General features: G+C 45.0%; 1 protein-coding gene across 3 annotated transcripts in view; it reads right to left on the reverse strand.

Annotated features, from left to right (window-relative positions):
• Nucleotides 1-23,197, reverse strand: part of LRBA (LPS responsive beige-like anchor protein) — a 3,444,508-nt gene that overhangs the window by 28,640 nt on the left and 3,392,671 nt on the right. The window lies entirely within an intron of this gene.

Genomic DNA, 23,197 nt, shown 5'->3' on the forward strand with positions numbered 1-23,197 from the left:
GCTCATAGTGGCGAATTGGGGGCGAACCCCCCCTCCTGTGCATGTGGGCTTATGTGTGAGAAGATGAGATGGCTTAAGAGAGATGGCCTGTCCTCCACTGCGCAGCCCTCCAAAGTCTAGTGCCAAACAAATGTCCCACGAACCATGGATCCTTGTAAAATATTTCCCAAGTGCAGATAAAAGTATGGGGTAAATACACTAACAACCCTAACCATTTCTTAAGGCAGGCAGAGAGTTTAAGGCAGGCCTCAAATTTTGCACTGGCCACTGGTAATTAACTCTTAGCAAATAAGAAATAATTTGCTGTGTGCATGTGGAGAACTGAAGGGGTGAGTGATTTGTCTGACTGATTCGTAGCTGGATTTCTTGGATAAGATTCTTTAATTAGCCCCCAAACTCTGAATCTCAGAGTTTTTTACACGTTGGGATTAAAACAGCATCACTGCGCCTTACATAGCAAAAAAGGCATCAATCAAGATTAGGTATATAAATCACCAAGCAGAATTTTCAATAGTTACCAGCTGGCAATGGGTTAGCAATATTGACATCTCAATGTGTTACCACCAGACAAGGTTAGCAATATTACAAGCAGCGATGGGAGTTATCATAATGATAGACTGTCAGAAGATTAGCAATAATGAGAGCAGAAAATAGATTAGCAATTCTGACTTTATAACGTATTAAAATAAAGAATTCTAGATTACATCAGCCCTAATGTCCCATCCATGATTATAAATGATGATACATCAGAGAACCCAGACATTGTGTAGTTGATGTATCCAACCCATCCACTCCCCCACAGACATATCTCCCATTCTGCCCACATAGCCATACTCTCCAACTGCCCTACATGTACAGCTGCATACTTCATGTACCCAGCCGCCCTCACAGACACAGTACCCCACTCCATTCAACCCCACAGACATGGCTCCCTCCATCACCACTCGGGAGGATAGTTCAGGGGCAATGCGCTCGCCTTGGAAGCAAGACAACGCGGAGCAACACAGGTTCGATCCCAGGGTCATGCTTAGAAACCTCTGGGTATTAAGCGTATTATAAATATCATATCATATATCATCCTAGTCATTCCCTCAAAGGTGCATACTGTGACAAATCTGGACTAGTCATCAGGTGAGCCTGCTAAAAAAGACCCTCTTTAAGGGGTCTGGGGAATTGAGACCTCACTGGGAGTAACTCCCCTCTTGGGGACAAGTAATCCCATTCCTGTGACCAACTCCCTGTCCAGAAAACAGTGTCTGCCTACAGGGGAATCAGAAAGACTGTTACTTCTGTTTCGGATTCTCTTGGTAGGAACATTTCTTTAATCACTTTGGCTTCAGGTAATGCTGGAACTCGCCTTAGCTCCACAGTCAAAGAGGTACGACCCACCCCTTTTGTTTGTGATGACGTACATGAAACAATGAGGAATTTGGATTGCAGGAGAGAGAATCCTACGTAGAGGTGAGTCTCTGACTGGAGGACATCCTGGAGGGGCGTAGCCATGCTTTACCACGGAGCCGGTGTTAGTGTGGAGAGCAAGCTGATGGCTAGCAAGATCCCGAAAGGCTGGCATCCTGGACAGCGATAAAAAGCAGACGTCGAGCGAGAGATGGAAACAGTGAAGAGACCGTCTCGCCTGGTGGCGCGACCACACTGAAGCCGGGGTGGGCCTGGTGCCCGTTAACAGATGCTGAGACCAGACTGCATCAGAGAGATCGGATCTCAGCAAGAGAAGTGCATCAGCTGCTGAGCAGGGGCGAGCAAGGGAAAAATACGCTCCCGAAGAGGTAGCACCACGCAGAGGGAAGAATAATGATATACAAGGCTGAGGAAGCCCGAAAGGTTACGGGAGCCAGAAAAACCTGAACGTGCAAATGCCCAACAGACGCCTTTTGAAGCATGCATATTTTTGGACAAAAAAGGTTTGGGGAGCCCTGGAAAGTGAGACTTTAATATCTGAAGCTGCGAAAGGTGAAAAGGTTACAGGAGCCAAGAAAACCTGAAAGGGCAGATTCCCAACAGAGGCCCTGCTAATGCAGGCCCATTTGAGGACCAAACGGCTTTGGGGAGCCCTGGAAGTATATAACATACCAAACAAGACTGGGAACAGAGATGACCTGAAAGGTGCACGTGCTCAAACCCAAAAAAAGGAACATTATCAAAACCCAAATCAGAAACGGTGGCATTGTATTAAGGAGACCCTTTTTCCATGTATACAAGGAAATGTGGTGGAAGTGTATACATTTTTAAGACTGGCCGTTCAAAACCTGCAGAGAGGCTGGAAGACGAAATTGAAGAACTTTTAAAACCTTGTCGAGCAAAACACAAGGATAGAGGCTATTGCTCTGGTCTATATTTTTGTTATGTTTTTGTAAGTGGTAGGGCCAGATAGTAAATAGGATTTGGACAAAGGACTATTTTTTTTGGACATTTGACAAGCACCATAAGTTTTAGTTTTGTAGGTAGGGAATTTCCCTCATAGCGGTAGGGCTAGACAGACTTTTTAATTATTCAAATAAACCCCCTTGAACATGTCACATCTTAGTCCGATGACTCCTTCTCGTTCACTACAATACCCACCCCTCGAATATCCCCACAGGCACACCACCTCACTCGAGCCACACAAACACCACAGATACATGTCTAAATTCCAGTCACTTCCCCAATGAAGCTTGGCCTCTCTCAATACACCCTTTATCCGTACACAGGCATTCTGTGGTGCCACTCTTTAAACACAGATGTATGCCCCAATTTACCACCAGATGCATCCAAAGTCAGCCCCTTACAGATATCCCTGCCATCCATTAAGTCCCAGAAATCTACCAATAGACACCACCACTTTTCATCCATACTCTAATATAAACATTTCACCACCCTCCTTTCTTACAATCCAACCACAGAGAAGGAGCCGAATTGGGAGGGGTGTCAAGGGGAAATGGGAAAGGGTAAAGCGGGAGAGGATGGCCAAGAGAGGAGAGGAAAAAAAAAAGAGGGGTTGTTCGATACATTGCCAAAATATTTGTTTAGAGAGGAGGTATGTGGTTTAGATATGTAATCTAATTCTGGCTTCCAAACTTTACCAAAATAATGTGATAGTTGCTGCATCACTTTAGTTCCCTATACTATGATGTCCTTATCTGCCAGATGTACGAGTGCTTACATATAAACTGAACAGATGTATAATGTGCTACATTAAATTAAAAGGTTAGAGATGGAAGGGGTGCAGATGCAGGCTAGCAGTCGACTTTGGAACAGACACCAGGGCACAAGTCGAAGGTACACGTGGGTGGGACAGAGTCCACCCACTTTTTTCAGAGGGTGGCCACAGTCCCCCCCCAGCTAAAATGAGAATCATTGAATGTCCTCTTTAAATTTATGAATTAAAGCCGACCTCAGGGATTGAACATGCAGTCTCAGGTTTGCAAGCTAGATACTTCACCACTGCATTATATAAACTGATGGAAAATAAACTAAAGGTGAGATGTCCCATTTCGGTACTGCCAGTTCCAGGGAAAACATTTGTATTGGTTCTTAAGAGTTTAAAACATGCACACTTTTTAACGTTTTCTAGTCCCAAAGCACTAGAACTCTTACAAAGTAAGTGGAGTTAGCCGGATCTAGAGAGGAATCTACAGAAACCCGTCCCAACTTCAGAGCTGGAATATTTCTGTAAAGCTGCATCCACGGGCAGAGGTGAGCTTCATCCCTGAACTGGCAGAAGTATAGACAAAAACTCAATATAGCTAGTATTCTAACACTTTTGTTACCACATATTCTAGCGGATCGATCTTACTGATAAATTATCTCAGAAATCTAGAGGAAAATAAATGGTCTAAATCTCCAATGGTATCACTCATTCATTGGGATCAATTGGCAAGAGAAGAACCGATAACAGAAACATAGGCTGACTGTGCCAAAGCAGCAGATGCAAGCCTTGAAAAGATCAAGCAAAGCAGCAAACTCTTACAGATCCTGCCTTCCTTAGCTTCCTTTTCCTATGCTGACTGCCCCCATCACCAATAATTGGAAATGACTGGTGGTCAAAAACTGGGAGATTCAGATGCCTGATGAATATAGTCATAAAGCCACACCTAAAAAAAAGATAACTCGGTGATCCAAGCTTTTAATTTAAACGTGAATCTCTTTATGTGCAAACTCATCAACCTTGGAGAAATAACAGTAGCCTGACTCGGAGGCAAGTAAGCAGTCCGCCCTCAGCCCCACTTATCACTGCACTACACTCTCAATGCTTCATTCACTGAAAGCCTCTTCCCATGACATTGGTTTATCTTAGTTCTCGTACCACCTGCAAGACGTGCTCATCCTGCATGCATCCCCCACACTTCCTCCTCCCCTTTCATGAGAAACAGTGAATTGGTACAACAAACTGATGCAATGGCTTATCCATACAGACTAAAGTGAAAATGCCTGTGCTCAACTCCCTTCTGCACACAGTTTGTCTTGCTTAGATGACATGATTCCAAGGAAGATAGTAATATCCCTTCCAAAAGAAGGCCACTCACCATCCCAGTGGCTCCATCCAGCCCTACTCCACAAACTCCCAGACTGCCCTCCATGATGCTCACCTTAATTCCAATTCCAATTTAAAACCTAACAAAATAATCTGTGACCTCATCACAGACAATGCCTTACACATCTTGAATGTCACAAACATGATTCACAGTCACTTTTTACGTAACTATACCTGAAGTCCAACCCACCTCCATCACTGGAAGCAACAGCGACATCATGAAAGGTGATAAGAGTGGCAATTGTCTTTTTCAATGATATCTCATGCAAGGGGTGTGGTTTCATGGTTTTAGTCAAACACAACCCCATCAAATGCATCATTTTGCACCTAGAAACACCTGTGTACAGGCAGGTAATAAATGCCACATCATATCATTAGACTTTCAGTCATAAATTGCCTCTACTCAGAGTAGTTGCTACAGGGGGTGGGGGGGCTACGGGGGCTATAGCCCCAGGTCTTTTGGTTGTAGCCACGGACAGAAGTTCAGGTGCTACAACCAAAAGGCTAGCGAGCCCTGTGTCCCGCCAGTCCCGACATTAGCTTAGCCCCTGATCTTTTCCAGACCCAGCAACACCTCTGCCTCTACTGTTGAACAATCGTCTGCCTTACAAAGCACTTCTTTCCTTCCAGACTGACCTTCCAGGCTTGGTCTTTTAGGGGACTTGGACAATTCGGTCGATTAAGATTGTGCCGAAGGGCTAATCCAGAAAATACAAATGGCTGACAAACCAACTCACAAGTTCATTTCTTGGTTTGCTATTCATACAAGACCTAGCAGTATCACCCTCTCTGCTGGAACGACGTCATCCATCCCCATTCTTTGTGACATTGCTTTACACAGAAATTCCAATGATCAATTCAACTCCAGTGGAACTTTAAGAATAAAAAACCTTGAAAACCTCTACTCTGCAAACTTCTTGGATATCTCAAAGATGAAGGGTCCCCCACCTAGAATCATGTGCAACTTGATCTTGCAAGTATTATGAAAATATGCCGTCCAATACCCTGAAATAAAATGTATAACCACATCCTGTTACCCGAAAGATAGGGTTGCTTACTGGAAAGGCGCTGGAAAAACTCCAGACTGCTAGCCTATCAATGTACTGAAAGGCAGACAAGCAAACCCTAACCAGAGGAAAGGAATTCTACTTTCAAGTCTTTTTAAGTCTCCATTTCTAAATTTGACAAATTCTCTAAGGAACGTTTAAGCATTAAACGCAAGTTGAAGATTCACCCAGTGACTGTAAAATGCAAAGATTCATCACAAGTCTGCGACAAATCTTACACCTTACTTTAAAAAACAGCAAACTGTGCTGCACTCGAATAATCATATGCTCAAAAGCAGAACATTGTGATATTGAACTTCTGTGGCTCAGAGTGCCGCCTTCTTTTGTGAGTTTACCACAGTGTTTGAGACAGAACCCTTCGAAATCATTAGGTCATTCATAGTATTATCCCACTCAGTTACATACAATGCTGAAAACTCAAAATTGTCCCTGCCTGATGTGGCTTTCATTATGACCAAATTGGTTAACGCCTCCATCAAAAATGAAATGTCCTCCAAAAATTAAAACAAGTAGTCACTCACGAAATCTAACGTGGACCCAAAATCCTGGTCACTACAGAATAATATTGTGTCTTCCCTGTATTGCCCACTTGCACAAGATTTTAACATTTTAATGTTTGCACCACCTGGACATTAACAGCCTTCTCTGTGGCTACCAATCTAGTTTTAGCCGTTTTTTGTTCAATACATTGTTATTCTTTTTCCACAAACCATATGGTGTTGAAAGAAAAGACGTACCCACAATGTTAAGACCTTCTCACGACTCCTATCCCTGTTCCCAATCATCGTACCTACTCTCTTCTCCTCGACTACTCTTTCCCCCTACCCAGCCCTGCAGATAAGGGGTGTATACACCACTTTTACTCACTAAAAATAGGTAAATACTCCCAAAAAAGAAAAATAGGGAGTACAAATACTCCCAACAAAAAACAGGAAACATACACATAAGATGCACACACCTCTGCTTTTGCCCACCATATGCATGGATATGTTTGGACCAGTAGAACCTGTAGTGCCACAGTACGATTCTTCTATTACTGCCTGATATGAAGCAGTGAAATATATCTTTTAATGTTTATGAATAACATTTTTACTCGCTTACAAAATACTCCCATTAGCATTGGGGCTTACTTTTCTACTATCTATAAAATCATTTTACTCCCATTTTTAAATAATATGGAGTAAAATAATCCCACAACAAAATCATATCTGGAGCAGTGCATCTGCCCTTACACTTTATCTACACCCCACGCCCGCCACTGTGCCCCTTTCCATGCTTGGCAGATCAGGGTTCTCACCCACCAAACATCCCAACAGTACCTTGTACTTGAATACATATTGGACCCAGAACAAAAGCAGCACGACCTGGGCCTCTTCTTTCTTCCATCGCTTCTAACACCCATCTCCCTTGCACCACACAAGCACTTGCAGCTATGAGACAGAGCTATATGAGGCACTGCTTTTATACTGTCCTTGACAGAAGGGATACCAAATACCATTAACAATGGGCTGATCCTTCTCGTTTGACTTTCTACTTCCTTAACCCATGAAAGGACTTCAGTCCAATAAGCCTGAATCGCATAGCAGGACCACCACACATGAAAGAAGAAGACTGTCCTTACCTCGCAGCCACTCCAGAATGCGATGGAAACACCTAGGTACAAGCTAGCTAATTTCATTTGGGGGTGGGCGGAGAGTTTGCCATATGTGCAATAGTTTAATCCCAAGGAGCATGGACTGGGCTGACCTGGATGTTTTATGTATTTGTCTGCAGATCGAGGACAATAGCCCATCTGACAGAGGGATCCCCAAGTCTTTTTCTTATTTTCCTCTAGGTTACTCCATTTTAGAGTTCTGCACTTCACAGCTATCAACCCCTTGTTCCCCGAAAATATATCAAGGATCTGCTCAAACAGTGTTTAAGGTCCCGAGATTTTCCCCTTCCATTTCTCCTAAGACAATGTGCCTTTTAGTTGCAGATCTAAAAATAACAAACGTTTACTTTTACCAAATTTACTTTCCAAAGTAGTGATGTCAAAAATCTTCATCCCTCTCCATATGTTACACACCATCTCCAATCCTCACTCGAACAATGACTGAAACCTACTTGGCTAAGCAATGTCCTTTAAGAACAATGGTGCCCACAGTAAACCCAAGGGTGATGGCCATGATGATAATTTCTCAGTGGGCCAACTCATCCACCATAACGGCCCCAATGTTGGGTGTTAAACCTTTTTCAGCAAGCATTTCTTCAGTACCGAGAACCACTCCCCACTTTGGCTGGGCTCATAAGTATGTTCTCTAGTTTTACCCATTGCTTTTCACTTGCCGGTCAGAGATCATAATAAAGTATCCTGTGATGAGCCACTATATATTAGGCCTCAAAGTCTGGATATTCATCTCCCTTTGGAGTACCAGATGGGCAAAGGGTATCCTAATCTTCCTCCCAGAGGACTTTGAGAAGAGAGTTCTTAAATTCAGCCATAAATTGTTGAGGCACCAACACTGGCAACTTACTGAGGAGAAAGAGCAACAAGGGGAGCACGTTCATCATTATCACACTTGCTCTCGGTATCCACCCCAGACACAGTGTGCCCCACCTCCCAACATTTTCTATCAGGTGCTCCAACACAGGTAGAAAATTCTGCTCCAACAACCCACTTGGATTGCATCCCAATAACACACCTAAGGTACCTGAAACCTTCCTCTCAGACTCTAAATGTCAATTCCCTCACCCTATCCCATGTTGTCGTAGGCTCCTGCTTTAGAGACAGAAGGCGTAACTGTATCCACAGTAACTCAAACCGTGAACGGGCACTGTATGTCTATTTCCTGAAGCAATATTTCAAGTGGCAATGGTGGATCAAGATTCCAAGTGATGAGTATGGATCGGAAAGAAAGCACAAGACATCATCCACAAAGAGTCCTATTTTATAGTCCTCATTTCCTATGCCAAATCCCATGACACCTTTCACCTTATGAATTCTGTCTGCCAGTTTCTATATCAGCAGGGCAAGCAGCAGCTGAGAGAGAGGGCACTCCTGTCTCATACCTTTAACCACTTCCTCCAAAGTGGCCCAAACCAAAAGACTTCGATCATCCCCTCAAGAACCGCCTCTCCACCTTATCGAAAGCCTTTTTGGGATCTAGGGAACGGATTACTGATTCCCCTCCAGCTCCTCCACAAAGTGTATTAAGTGAATTTCCTCCCTGACATTGTTTGCCCCTTGTCCTAAAAGTAATCCCCCTTCATCCATGTGGATCATGATGGGAAATACCGTGTTCAACAGTGTGGCCAATATCTTTGTGAATACAGTCACATCTACATTTAACAATGATATCTGCCTCTAAGAGGCATTTTTCTTAGGATCTTTGCCTTCCTTGGCCATAACCAAGATAATGGACATGGAGAAACAACTTGCCGTAATGTTCTTTCTATGTATTCTACTCTCGCAGATTCCTCATCTGATAGATATTCCAACCGGCTCTGCTGCTTCAGAAGATTTGACAGGGGGCGTAGTGGACCTCGACCGGGCCATCAGCCGTCAATCCGTCTTGTCCCAAACCATCTGCTCCACCTTTTCCAGGGGTTCATTTAGAGATTCTGGATCACCAAATATATGTAAATTGCACCTTCTTTTGAGGTGGTCTACATCTTCCAGCTAGAACAGCAGAACCGTGTTCTGCTTTTCCATGTCTTCCAATCTCTTCTCACACTTTAATCCCAGCAAGTTCATAGATAGTTGGTTATTTTCTAGGGGATCCACCTTGTCCTCCACCTTCTTCCCCCAATATTTCCCTAATGTCCTGCCTTGTAACCAGTGCATCACTTGTAACAGCACCTCCCCTCTCTCCTTTCAGATGAGCCATTTCACTTTCTGCTGAAGCAGGGGGACAATTGGCAGGCAAACCTGTGTAACTTTGCTTTACAGCATATATTGTCTGATTCTAAAATCATGATTTGGAGATGTGTCCAGCCTCCCTAACTTTAGCCCTCTGCTTCTTCACCCTAGGGCTATTAACTCAATGTACTCTCCCTCCAGCCCCAAGGGCCTCTGCCATGAACACTCCAGGCAAGAGAGTAGGATGCATGTTACTTATCTCCTACAGGCTGGATTACTTATTACCCGCAGCAAGGGCCTCAACTTCGCCAAGGTATTGGTTGTGACCTCTCTGTCCTGCTTCCCCCACCTGCAGGAAGGGCGTTTTGAGGAAAGATTGTTCCAAATGACCCTATGGGGCCTCTTTGTTCAAATGGCAAAGAACTTTGTAGGCTTTCCCCAAGTGACCCATTTGCTACCTGTATGTCACTAGTGTCTACCACCTTTCTTCAAATGGTGGCCTCTAGGGGACACATCAGCACCTACACAGGCTGCACTATTCCGGATCCTTCCACACCATCTGCACAAATTGTCTTGCTCACTCTATTATGGGGTAACTTTTCCTCCCGTTCTACTCTGTATAGCTGGTCCGGCTCAGGGATCTCCCCAGCTTTCTCCTTGGTACTCCATCCACTCGCTTCCTTGCCTCTTCTTCCCATAGGTCAGCCTGCTTCTCTGCTCATCTCAAGTGTCCTTCCTTTCTTTCCAGAAGCTCCGATTTCAGGCATTGTGGTCCTGAGCCTCACTCTGGTCTGCAGGCAGATAGGGCACTTTCCTTCCCTTGCTTCACCCACAGCTTCGGAACTCCTCTAGGGCCCACAAGTGTCACAAACACTCTCCTGCTTCCACCACACCTTGGTCGGGGCTTGTTCTGCTGCTATCCTCTCTGCCCCACCAAGCCCTTTAATAACTTCTCTCCCCTAGGGGTATCTCATTCATGGGGGTGGGGACGGGCGCACGCAAGTAGCCGCTGAGCAGGTACAGAGAAAGCTGGACTGTCAAGTGGCTGGATTAGCTGCACCACCTAGTGGTCTCTGGTTTTAGCCCGTTTAATGACACAGAAACAACAGTTATGTATGCAAAGGACCAGCAATTCACTGTTAGGGCTCAAGGTCAGGCAGGCACCCTATTATCTTGGAACTGTAAGCTGCTTTTGATACCAATGATCATGAGGTTCTCTTTCATGGCATGCCTAGGACTATGCATATACACTTCAGTATACTCCTTTGGCTTGTTTACTTTATTACAAACTGCACCCATTTGGTCAAACAGGTGAGGTTCTGACATAGCTAAACAGCTCATATGGTGTTCATTTTGATTCTGCACGGTCACCCATCATATTACTCAAATACATGTCTAATATTGCCAAAATGATCGAAGTGTACAAATTAATAAGAAGCCAGTTCTTTAATAAAGTATATGGGTCAATGGTAAGTTTAGATTTCAGGACTCCATCATAGGTGTTGAAACCAGGAGAACAAATTCCTTACCTTGGGTAAAGTTTTGTTATGATGGATTAGTCTTTCCTCCCAGAGATTTCTCCTTTTACACATTCTCTCTCCACCGCCAGCTGTCTTTGGAACTTTTCAGCCACCAGGAGGTGCAGCACGGAACTATGTGTGAGCCGATGCGCGCCCAGAAGTTGGCTGTGTTGTCGGGCCAGTATATATTGGATCGCTACCACCCATCACCATAGTGGATCATAGGGTGAGCTCCTGTTTCAGTAGCAGAGATGCTGTACATCCCTTTGTCTAATCGTTTTTTTTTTACGTTGGCCAGCATTTAGCCCTAGTGACCTGTTGGAGGAAATTTGGAATAGGTCCCTGGATTAGATTACAAATAGAATGCTTGTGGGTTAGTGTTTTTCACTAAATACAATTGAGGGTCACACTGTACTGGGGCAAAGGGAGTAAGACTGAAGTTTCAGATGGATGTTCATTTAAATTAAATGAACACACACGCGCACACACGCACGCACGCACGTCACCCCTTCCGTTTTCAACAGCCTACTCACCCCCCTTACCCAATTTAATGATAACCAATGCATTAACTTCAAAAGAATGAAGGGATGAGTCAGCCCTGCAGTACTGGTACCTGTGACTGCCGACTCCGCAGGTATCCTGGAAATGAGTACTTGTTGAGCTATTTCACAGTTGTCCTGTTTTTCAGAGGCTCGATGATCTCCGTCACAGCGATGCCCGACTCTCAAAGTACCCAAAATCGTGTCCCTCACACCTACCTTGAAGGACCCTACCTGCGCCCATCCTTGTGTGTCCCTGGCCCGCGACTCGCCCCTTGAAGCCATGTTCCAAACTGAACGGCTTTCCGGGACAACCCCATATTGGCTATTGAGATTACTCCTCTACTAGCTCGAGAGGGTTAGTCGTATAATTCCAGAGGGAGAGGTTATGAATAACCCTACCAAAAAGCCATATGGAGTGGCTGATACCTAGAAAAGATTTTCACTGCACAAAGGCCAACATTAATCGATTTTGCAGGGCTCGTTTAAACTGCTACGGCATACTATATAACAGTCCAGCCTATGGACATGGGAGTCAGTGAGGAATGTTATGTATATCGTGATGTACGGCTGGCAGTTTAGAGGTAAATAAAACTTACAATGAAAAAAATGCATTAGTAATATTCATGTGCGTAGAAACTAGCATCATGCTTCCTCGGTGCCGGCTCAAGGTGCACTCATAGGGTGCGGCTGCACAAGGGCGCCCCAATGGCGCAGCAAATAGAGGGCGCATTGCCTCCAACTCGGTGTCATGTAAACAGTGCCTTTTAAAGAATCATGGTGTGTTTGTTTAATTGTTTAATGGGCGCTGTTTACATGACACTGAGCTGGAGGCAAAGCGCCCTTAAACACACTTTACAAGAACAGCATGGGGCTCAGTTCTGTTGTTCTAGTATCAGCCGAACAACAGAGCTGGGCCCCCTGCTGTTCTGCATTTGTGGTGCGCGGGGCTGGGGGCGCACATATCTGGCACAGGGCGCTGGCAGACCTGGGGACGGGCACGTGCTTACTACTCGCCTATAGAGACTGTCAATCTATGGCTAGAAAGACAAGGCGTCTAATTTCAGCCAGCACCTGATATTGTGGGATTTGGCCAATTTGTGTGTAAACAAATTGCTTTCCTCCTGCATATGTGGTCTTCTGGGAGCATCTGTGTATCTGCACACCACAACCAGCATGACACATGCATGAGGGAACAAATGGCTATTCTTCACGGTAGAAAAAGAAACACATGGCGCAGCTCTGTATTTCCGAAATCCAAAAATTGCCCTCCCTGGGGGGGCGGGGGGAGGGGGGTGCATAAGTGAAATCGCAGGGAAGCGCAAACTCAATAATGATTTGCTACATTTACAGAAACGAGCTGATGAAAATCCATTAACCTTGTGGGCATGGGTCAGACGGGATTTTATGCTTGGCGCTTCTTACATACGAAATGATATTTTAAAGTAAATTAAATCGACTCCTCTTTAACCTTTCTCTCGTGCCTACGGATGTCAGACTCTATTCAGATCTCTCTGTGGAATTTGAACTGGTTTGAGGAGAGGATATTCGAGACGCCTCCATGCAGTCAGAGTTACTCTGGACCCTCCAGCTTGTTGTGAGATGGTGACTGGTCCTACCACCCACAGTGCTTGGCCTATTATCACTCGTTTCTGATTTTTCTTTTCCATGTTTTGATTTAATCATTCATGTGCAGATCTTTGGACTGGAATAATATTCTGTTTACAAATCAGGTGAATATTCTCAATTTCAAGGCACCACACAGAGAAAGTAGCATCTAATCACGCAAATGTAGCTTAATGCAGGCTGCAAACCGGGGCACGGTGGCTCCTGTATAGCAATGTGTGTGATCATTGTTTTTGAGGACGACTATACCACTCCTTGCAGGTCCCAGGCTAAGTGAACGAATGTTGCAGTTAAATCATTTAAAACAGGCCCTCCTGTGATGAATTTACCAAAGCCAAAACGTTTTCATAACCGTGCCGAAACTACACAGCACTTCTATCCCCAATCCAGATACCCTGCCACTGGCACAGAGAACTGAGTGGTATCAGTTTACACGCCACCCTCGGGGGCGGGAGAGCTTGCCTATAATGCGCAACGGGGTGTTCACCCACCCATTTTGGACTAGTCAAAAAACTAGCCCAATAAAAAACAAAGTGCTCCCTCAGCTGCAACAAGCAGATAAAGGGCATTCTTGGGCTGGCTTGAACTTTAAAAAGGTAAACGCAGTTTCCCTTTGACAGTTCGTTGCCCAGCACACATGTCCAATGGGCAATGCAGGGCCAGGGATAGTTTGCTCCTCCAGTCTTGCATGGCCTAATGGAGTTGCAGGCTGGGGTAATGCAGTTTTCAATGCGCAAAGGGTGCTCCTGCGCCTCCCCGCACATTCAGAGCTGCTGGGGCATACTCATGTACAGGAACCAGGAAGCTCTCCCTGCTTCCTGGTTGTTAATGTTGAATGTGTCAAGAAGATTCTAGGTAATTTAAAAAAAAATGTGTACATGAATGTGTGTGTGGCTCTGTGTGTAAGAATGGGTGTACATATGGTTGCATGTACGTATGCAAGTGTATGTTGTGTGGGTACTCGTGTGAATGGGAGAGTGTATGTTATGGGTGCGTGGGTGAAAAAATTATGAATGTTGTTAATGTGCATGGGTGGACAAGTGAATGTATATGAATGCATAAAAAATGCACCCCGTCCCTCCATGCCCCCAAATCAGAGACCTGCTCACTAGCATGGTAAGCGGGCCCTGATTTGGCAGTGTGGGTAGGGGGTGACCCCAAATCAGAAGCCTGCTGACCGTGCTGGTGAGCGGGCCTCTGATTTGGGGATGAATCAATGCAGAGGCCTGCACACCAGCATAGTGAGCGGGCTTCTCATTTGCGGGTGCAGTGGGAGGCAATGCATTTTACTGCCCATTAACGTTAAAGCAAACATGGTGTCATGTTTTCTTTAACCATGATGCCTAGTAACAAATATTGCCATGCCAGAGGCCTAAAGCGTACCCAGACTGGCTGCAGCAATGGATTATAGTCTAGCCATGTAACAACACTTATCGTCCATCATGTATTATAATCGTTGTTACATGGCTAGACTGGCAGTTTGGTGTCGCCAGTCTGGCCATTTCTTACTGTTGTATAGCATTTTTTTTAATCCAACTACAGATCCTTTATAGAACATATATGACACCAGGCAGGATTGCCAAATTCAGGCGCAACACTGATGCCCTGTGCCCTAGATGCAACTCAGAAAAGGTGGGCATGATACACAGGTTCTGGAGATGCCCAAAAGCTCAGACTTTCTGGGCTAAGACAGAGCAGACCTGTAAAAGAGCTGGGGTGGTACGATATGAATGGTCCCTTAAGGAATGCCTCCTGGGAGCATATCCAAGAATAAGCAAACTGAGACATGTACTGAAACCGATGGACATGGTATGTGTACTGGCCAAAAGATCTATAGCAATGACAAGGAAATCTGCAAAAGGCCCACAGTATGACAGGTGGCACAAGGAACTTCAACACTGGACAGGAGCAGAGACAACAGTATGGGGTGAAGGAGTGGCCAGAGCAGGAAGGGAGGCAAGCCCAACAAATGAGGACTGGAAGGCCCTAATCTGGGATGTATTCCACTCATCCGACAACAAACCCCCCTGAGCTGCCCCTACCCACTGGAACTGTATACAACTAGATAAATAATACCTGAGACCCAGCTGGGGAGTTCCGGGGCCTGACACCCCTTACCTGACCAACACCCATGAGTCCAAGATGTCCGAACTGTTCAATAGGAGGGGTTATAAACCCTAGAACGATAACGTGGCTACGAAGACTGGTTGTTTAGTTAGTTTGTTAATTGTTTTTTTTTCCTCGTTTCGTTTTTACCTTTTTTCTTTAATTTAGTATTGGTTATTGCGAACTTGTGATTCACCATTCGGATGTTGAATGATACGAATACATGTACACCGAATTGGTGATGTATAACACAAATGCCAATAAAAACATTTAAAAATAAATAGCATTTTGTACTGGACATCTCTGAGAAAGCAAGCACGATAAGTGTTATTACGTGGCTAGACTGGCATTTTGGTGCAGCCAGTCTAGCCATTTTTTACTGTGGCATGAAATGATATGGCATTTACAATGCGCCTGTACACAAGTGTTTCTAGGCACGACAAGACAAAATAGGAAACAAAGGGAGGACAAAACAACAATCTTACTAGGTCTTGTGCCATTCAGATCGTGTAAGCGCATGGAAGGGGGGAGGGGAGACGTGCAAAAGTGGGGTGGAGATGTACAAAAGGGCAGGGGAGAGGGAGAAGTGCAGGTAGGCATTTTTACTGGGCCTCTATGATAAAGCAAACATGATAAGTGTTACTACATGTCTGACATATTTTCTTATTGTGGCATGCCATTTTTAATAGCAAAGCCAACAGGAGTATGTTCTTACGTGCAGGTAGTGACATATATCAGCATAGCCAGCTTGGCCATGTTTTCTTACAGTGCCATTACAGGCCTTACACGCAAAGCAAACATGAATATGTTCTTATATGGGAATACTGGCATGTAAATGTGAAGCCAGCATGGAAACGTATAGGCACAGCCAGCGTGAACATGTTTTCATACTGGCTTATATTGTGGGGAAAGGCATCATGAAATTGTACAAAAGGTATGGGAGCACCTCCACTGGGCCAACCATGGCTCAAATAACCTGCTCTATGGAATGTATTCCACTCAGGGGGGTCTACAAACATGTTTTAGCTCACTAACCCGTCACAGAGAAGAAATACCCATTTGCTTATCAGTCTGGTCATGCCCAGAAGGGCAATCCAGCAAAGAAAAGCTAGACAAATCTCTGAATAAGAGTACCATCAGCAACCCCAGACATGTGTTTTGGCCTTGTTGGGCCTCCTCAGTGAGGTGAAGCTGAGCCCCCTCTAAAGCACTGCGAGCAAGGGGTCCACGTCTAGATTACCCTTAGCAATTTAGGGTAAAACCCCAAGTTTTACAAAATTGACAAATTCCATAGAACAGGTTAATTGAACCATGTTTGTTGTCAGTAGAGGGGCTCACGCACTATTGCTACATCATGAAAATGTGCTGAGAAATGTTCCTATGACCTGTTGGTGAATTGCATCAGTTTGATTCTCCATGCGTTACCCTACAAAACTGATTGCAAACTGAGTTTTTGGCACAGCCGGTCTAACCATTTCTTGCTGTGACATGGCATTTTTACCAGGCATTTATGATAAAGTAAATATGATAAGTGGTATTATGCGTCGAAAAGATTTTCATATTGTGGCATGGCCTTTTTAATGGCAAAGCCAATAGGGGTATGTTCTTACATGCAGGTACTGGCATATAGTGGCATAGCCAGCTCGGGCATGCTTTCTTACAGTATCATTACTGGCATTACGCACAAAGCAAACATGAGCATGCTCTTATATGGGAATACTGGCATGTATAGGCAAAGGCAGCATGGAAATGTATGGGCATAGCGAGCGTGAAAATGTTTTTTTATACAGGCATATATAGTGGGGAGAAGGCATGAAAATGTGTTGAGAAATGTTCCTATGACCTGTTGGTGAATTGCATTTATTGGATTTTCCATGCGTTACCTTACAAAACCAATGTGTGCTGAATATTAATGCAACATTTTAACACATTATTTTAAAAAATGTTGCCAGGGATAACTACAACCCACCCCCCCCCAAAAAAAAAGCCCCATGGTTGGTTTGAGCTCTCTCTCTATGCTCGTCAACACGAATACTTCTGGCAAACATTTACACCCCTGCAATAAAAAATACAAAAACTCACTGGCCGCCTCCCTTATTCTCCTAATCGCCAAATCATCGTTTTCACAACTGTTACTTATACGAGAAAGTGCGCGCATGTGATGTCGCCGCCGATTGCAGCACGCTGAGCCCGCTGCGCACTTGCACGACGCGGCATACGCCGACTCGATGCCTTCTCGTGCTGGCAGCACCGTGCCAGCAGTTTTTCACTGCACCGTGTTATAGGATAGAATATCAGAATTCTGCCCTGAAACCGGATGATGGTAAATGGTTGTACCCTTGTCGACAACCCATGACACGGGAAGCCTGGGAAGTGCACCTCAAAGAACCCCGCGCCGCTACATGTTTGACCCGCGGTTTCCGTCGCCGTACCCCCTCCATTTCTCGGCGAATGGCAGAGAATATGTCAGCCCAGTTCAGCCCGTGGGCTGGTACCACTCATTTTGAGAGCCCCGCTTTAATCACGCAGATGCCATTTGCCAGCTCGCTTGATAAAGTGCAGGAGCCGCGGGAAGAAAAAAAAGTGTTCTGGAATGCGTAAACCTAAAAGCCAACCGGGAGTGCTTAAAAAACCGTTTTTCCTGAAGTATATGTGTGTGTTGCAGGCCTGGCGAGGGAGGAACTTCCACAGCCTCGAGCCACATCAACCCCAGACCCGACAGAAACACTGCAGAATGTGTTCGAGCCAGCCAGGGACTTCAAGGGAAGTTGCAGATTTATTAGGCTGGTTGACAACATAATCACAAATGAAAGTGACAGATTATCAACATTGTGATTACAAAACAGGAAGCCAAGAAGCCTTCTTATGTGCTGCTTAAACAGTGCCGCATGTTCCCGCGGTCCTGCGCCCTGTCGCCATGCCTACAGCACTTCTCACAATAAACCAAGGACTCGCAGAGGACCGTGAAAGTGCAGGGCGTGTCACGGTGCGCCCTCGTGGTTAAAGCTGGAAACTAGACTGGAATCAACGAAGAATGCAGCAGCACCAAGTACAGGTATGCTGTGCAGGAAACGCATACTGCTTGACACACTGGTCCTATTCACTGAGATGAGTGCGATGATGAGCTGTTCGATGCTGGTCCGCCATCATCGCTTGCCGTGTTGGCCTGCTTCCCCCTTTAGCCTGTTACATGGGGTACCTTTCACTTTGTTAATAAAAGAGAACACGGTTCCTGCGCTTGAGCGGGAACATGTCGAACCACACTTCCTCTCGACCGCAGGCATCCCCCATTAGCCAAGCTCTACCCTGAATAATCACTCATTCCATGTACCCACTAAGACCCAGCTAAGCACCAATGCCCTCATAGCAACTGGCAAACGAGGATGGGGATGAGGGTGATGACCCCTCTCCACCTGCCACCCCACCAATCACGATGCCAGCTCCTGCCGCTGGTCAAATACATGCCTTTGAGGTGCTGGAGCCTTAAGTGGTCTCCTCTGGGTAGCGCGCTTAGAGATGAACCTCTCCACTATCCAAAAGATTAATGGTGACGCTAAGGGGTCAACCTCGTTATTGTACACTGGCACAGGAGGGCACCACATCTTTAAGACGCTGAACCAGTGCTTTAAATGGGATGAGAAATCGAGGGGGGCTCGAACCGGTCGTGGCCTTAGTGCTGGCCTTTGCCAAAAGTGGGGCAGACAGTTTAGCAATGGCTCCCTGACCCAACCCATTCATTACCTTGGGGGGCGGGGTATCATGTGAATGAATGTAAGTATCGTTCCCACAAAAAATAAATACGCAACAACGTACAGAAACCATTTGGATGGTTTTCAGTTTAGGAACATTGTTTTTACCTTTTAACAGTCTATCACTCTGTTTTTTAAAGGAAGTTTAAACAACTTGCTATCAAGACGAACAGCGCAGATGATTTATTTTTAAGGCAACAAAAGCAGGATGGATCTACGAATGAACGCGTAGTCACCGATAAAGACCCTATGTTGTTTTTAACTTGCATTTTTCGTTGTTAACACGATATTCCAACATCTCTAAAAAATACAGAAGAAGTTACGAAGTACAATTATTTTCTTAACCTGAAAACCAAATTAACTGTGGCCTGCAACTAACAAAACGGGCTCCCTTTTGGTATGATGCAAGGCCATTAATACTTTCAGCGGCTGCCACAGGCTGTTTTGCTGGGGCAGACTCCATTTATGTCCTCTTCAGGTAACAGAGTTTAATAGGTGGACTTTCATTCTGATTAGTCCATACCCGCTGCCCCCATTCACATCTTATTTGTCAATGCCGCCTCCCCTGTCACAACGAAGATGACGCTGCTTTAACCTGCAAGATGCAAATAATCCCTGCGGGCTGTGATTGAAGAAAACAAAACAGAGGGCTGCTTCATTACTCCCTTCACCCATACCGCCTTGCCCCGGGGCTGGGCTGTTGGCTACTTTTAACTAACCATGGAGAATTGACTCAAAGGGATTCTTCCCAATACATATGAAGCAGGGCCACATTGTAACCACTTGGTGGCCAAGGAAGACTGCTACACATCATTTTCAGCAAATATCTGTAGTTGGGGACCAAAGGAAGCCCTGGCTCACAAGCAGGCTCTACCTCTGTTAGCCCCAGCCCACCTAAAGCCCTCCTAGCAGGATTTACAACTCAGCAAAACAAGAGTTGGGGTAAGGGGACTACTACCCCCAAGCGAATGCAGATTTTGAGTTCACCAAGCAGTCTGTCTCCCACCACACTGCTACAGCTCACCTTACTGTTCGCCCCACCTCCCTCTTTCACGCTGCCCCTCCCCGCCCCCCCCGCTGCCTCAGATCCTTCTGTGGATGACTTGCGGCCTCAGTGTGCCATACTCTGCCCTTTGGTCAAGCCGCTCCCAGGATAGTGTAGGATGCTGGCACACCCCTCAACTACCTCCCCTCTGGCAACCAGCAACCTCTTAGCTCGCTCTGCTTCACCTGACCGGTGCGCTGGTCTGTGTCTCCATGACAAAGCGGCACAGAACCCCAGATCCACAGCTTTTCTGGGATCTGGGATTTTCTAAAAACAGCGGCCCCCTTTACAAGGCATTGTGTTCTAAAAGCTTAAGCACCCTCAAGGGCAGGCCCAAGCCAACCATTCGGTAACCCCCATCCCTCTTAAACAGCCTGTGCTACGCAGGCACCTAATGGCTGGCACTGTCCATCCCCTTGGTAAGAAAGCTAAAGTATGTTAAAAAACCAATATGAAGAATGTATGCAGGGCTTCAGTTAATAATTTAACCAAGAGTATTGTAATCCCTAGTTTGGTCAGCTAAGTGTAAAATGGCCCGTAGAGAGCATATTTTTTAAGGAAGTTTAGGTATATTTTAATTTGAAAAAATAGGTATATTTTTGGCCATTACTGTAAATGAAAACAAACATTTTCATCAGCAAGCCTCAGAGCAGGCAGCACTTATAAGGTACTGCACATATAACTGGCCTAAAACACATTGCCCCAGCAGCACATTTGACACAAAAAAGGGCCAGAACACGTGCGTTCCTGCAACTCCCTATTTTTCTTTGTAGGGTGATGTGACCAAATTTTAAGGAGGGAAACAGGTAGGTGTTCCACTCGTATGCAGCACTGTAGGCAGATATAATATAGCATTTGGAGGCTAGAGGTAAGTGGTGCAGTGAGTATAGCAGCTTCAGTGGAAACAAATCAGTGTCAATACTACATTAAGCATGGAAACGTCTGCCCACTTGTACACGGGAACCAAACCAGATCAAAGATAGAACAGATACTACTTGAAAGAAACAAATACACTTTAACTCAGGCAATCACGCGGTTTACGTGAGCACATAGATCGGGAGCTAAGCAAAACAATGAGCCCATATCAAACATGATATGAAAGGGTCAAATGAAATGTTAACAATCCCCCAACACAAATATACTTACAATATACAAGGAACACATCTATTCAACAGAAGAGAATCCAGAACAATAAATAGATGACCAGAGATCCAGAAAAGTTAATCTCGACTAACAAGATGGTAGTATAATAGCACAATCCAAGCTCTGGACTGGCAACTCCTTCAACTAAATTATCTCAAGATTTCCCAAGACCCAACAGGTTTATCAGCACAACCGTTGAATCCAAATTATCAATATGACAAATCCAGAAAGACTCCTATTGTACAAACTACAGACTGGGCCACGTTGCCAAAATACATGAAATGATTTTTCAGGGAAGTTAGACAAACCAGACCAAGCTGGCTTTAAAAATAGAGGAACGTGTGCAAACATTACTCAAGCTATTGTTGGGGCAAATGTAGTTGAAATACATTGAATACATTGTTCTTGTCTAGGTTTTTTCCACACAGAAAGTGAAAGTATAATTATTTCTACAACAATCATTAAATCAACCCAAAAGCACACACACAATATGTCATCTATCATTGCTTAAAAAATCAAAACACGACACTCCTATTACTGAGGGGCTTGGGCTGGCAAAGTCACGGAAGACGGCAGCACAAAGCATTGCCGTTAGCTAATAAACAGATGCTACTGGCGTAGAAGTCATGGATTCATCCCAGTATAGAGGATAAGCTCGACAATATTTGGAGGTGATTTTCTGAGCTGCATTTACATGGGAAAACAATATTTTTTTTAAATCCCTGTTGGTCTACCTGTTGTGGTTTTGTGTTCTACTTTACAAATTTAATATGCCGTGCATGGACAGGGGACAGCAGGGCAGGATTGAAGTTTTTGGTTCTCAACAGTGATATTGACTGGTCGGCATGGCCTCCATTTTCATTAGCCGATTGCTCATTGTAATAGCTGCTATGTGAAGTGTACTTCTGAAAACACCAATAACATATTGCACAAATTATCTTCTAAAATGAAGTTACACTTGACAGAAGCACAGAAAGTTATTACTATTTGCAGCTATTTTAATGTGGTATTGACACCCGTGTTCATGCGTGGCATGGACCATTAACGGCCCGGCTGCCCAAGCCAAAGTAGACACAAGCAAATGGAGACGTCGGCTTTCCTGGGGCGGGGGGCACCACCAATCAGATTCATTGGTTTGCGGGCTAATACTCCTGAGCTCAGCACCCGTTCCAAGGAACCAGTTGGCCTCCCCTGCTCTGCTCTGCCATCTTTTAGACACCCACCATTTCCCATTAAAAAAATGTATCCTAACCCCACTTTCCCGATTGTGGCAGCGGCGCCACCCATCTCTGCAGCTTCCCTGGATCTTGGTTTTCCAGCTGCCATGGTAACGGAAAAGGGGCTCTGTATGGAGACCTGTCTTCTATAATCATGGCGGCCATCTTGGCACAGTCTCATTCATTGAACAGGACGCACGCAGTGTACAGTTCAATGAATGAAACTACTATTTTTTTTTAGCACCCGGTAACCCGGGGGGCTAAAAGCGTTAGTAACCTACTCGACGGGCTACACCAATCAAGGAACTTTAACTTGCAAGTCAAACAATACACCAAATGGGGAGACAAAAAAATAGTTCTCTTTAGCATCTTCGGAACCAATTGCAGCTATAAACATACTTGTTATTAGTGCACCAGTTAATGATATAAAATACATTCTGGTTGCATACTAGAAATTATATGACAAACTGAAAATGTAATAAAAACAATTCCCAAAGCCTATCGTGGCTCGAGTGTAAAACAAAAGAGGCGATGGCCTGAAGGTTTGGAATTAATCCTAACCTCTGGCATTGCTCTGGGCAACCCTCCAGACCATCGGTCTTCAGCCGGTCAAGCCATTACAGAAGGGGAAAAAACTGCTTCCCCTAACATCTTCCCCTAACATCCCTTCTGAAGGAAACCACAATCATCACCAGACATGTTTTGGCCTCATTGGGCATCATCAGTGAGGAGTAGCTAGGGCCTCGAGGTCCAGCAGGGTCGGGGACCCAAAGTCATTTATTAATTAAAAATGTTCTTGTGGAGATTGCGCAC

This window comes from Ambystoma mexicanum, chromosome 6q (assembly GCF_040938575.1).
Source record: "Ambystoma mexicanum isolate Mex_15411 chromosome 6q, UKY_AmexF1_1, whole genome shotgun sequence".
NCBI lineage: Eukaryota > Metazoa > Chordata > Amphibia > Caudata > Ambystomatidae > Ambystoma > Ambystoma mexicanum.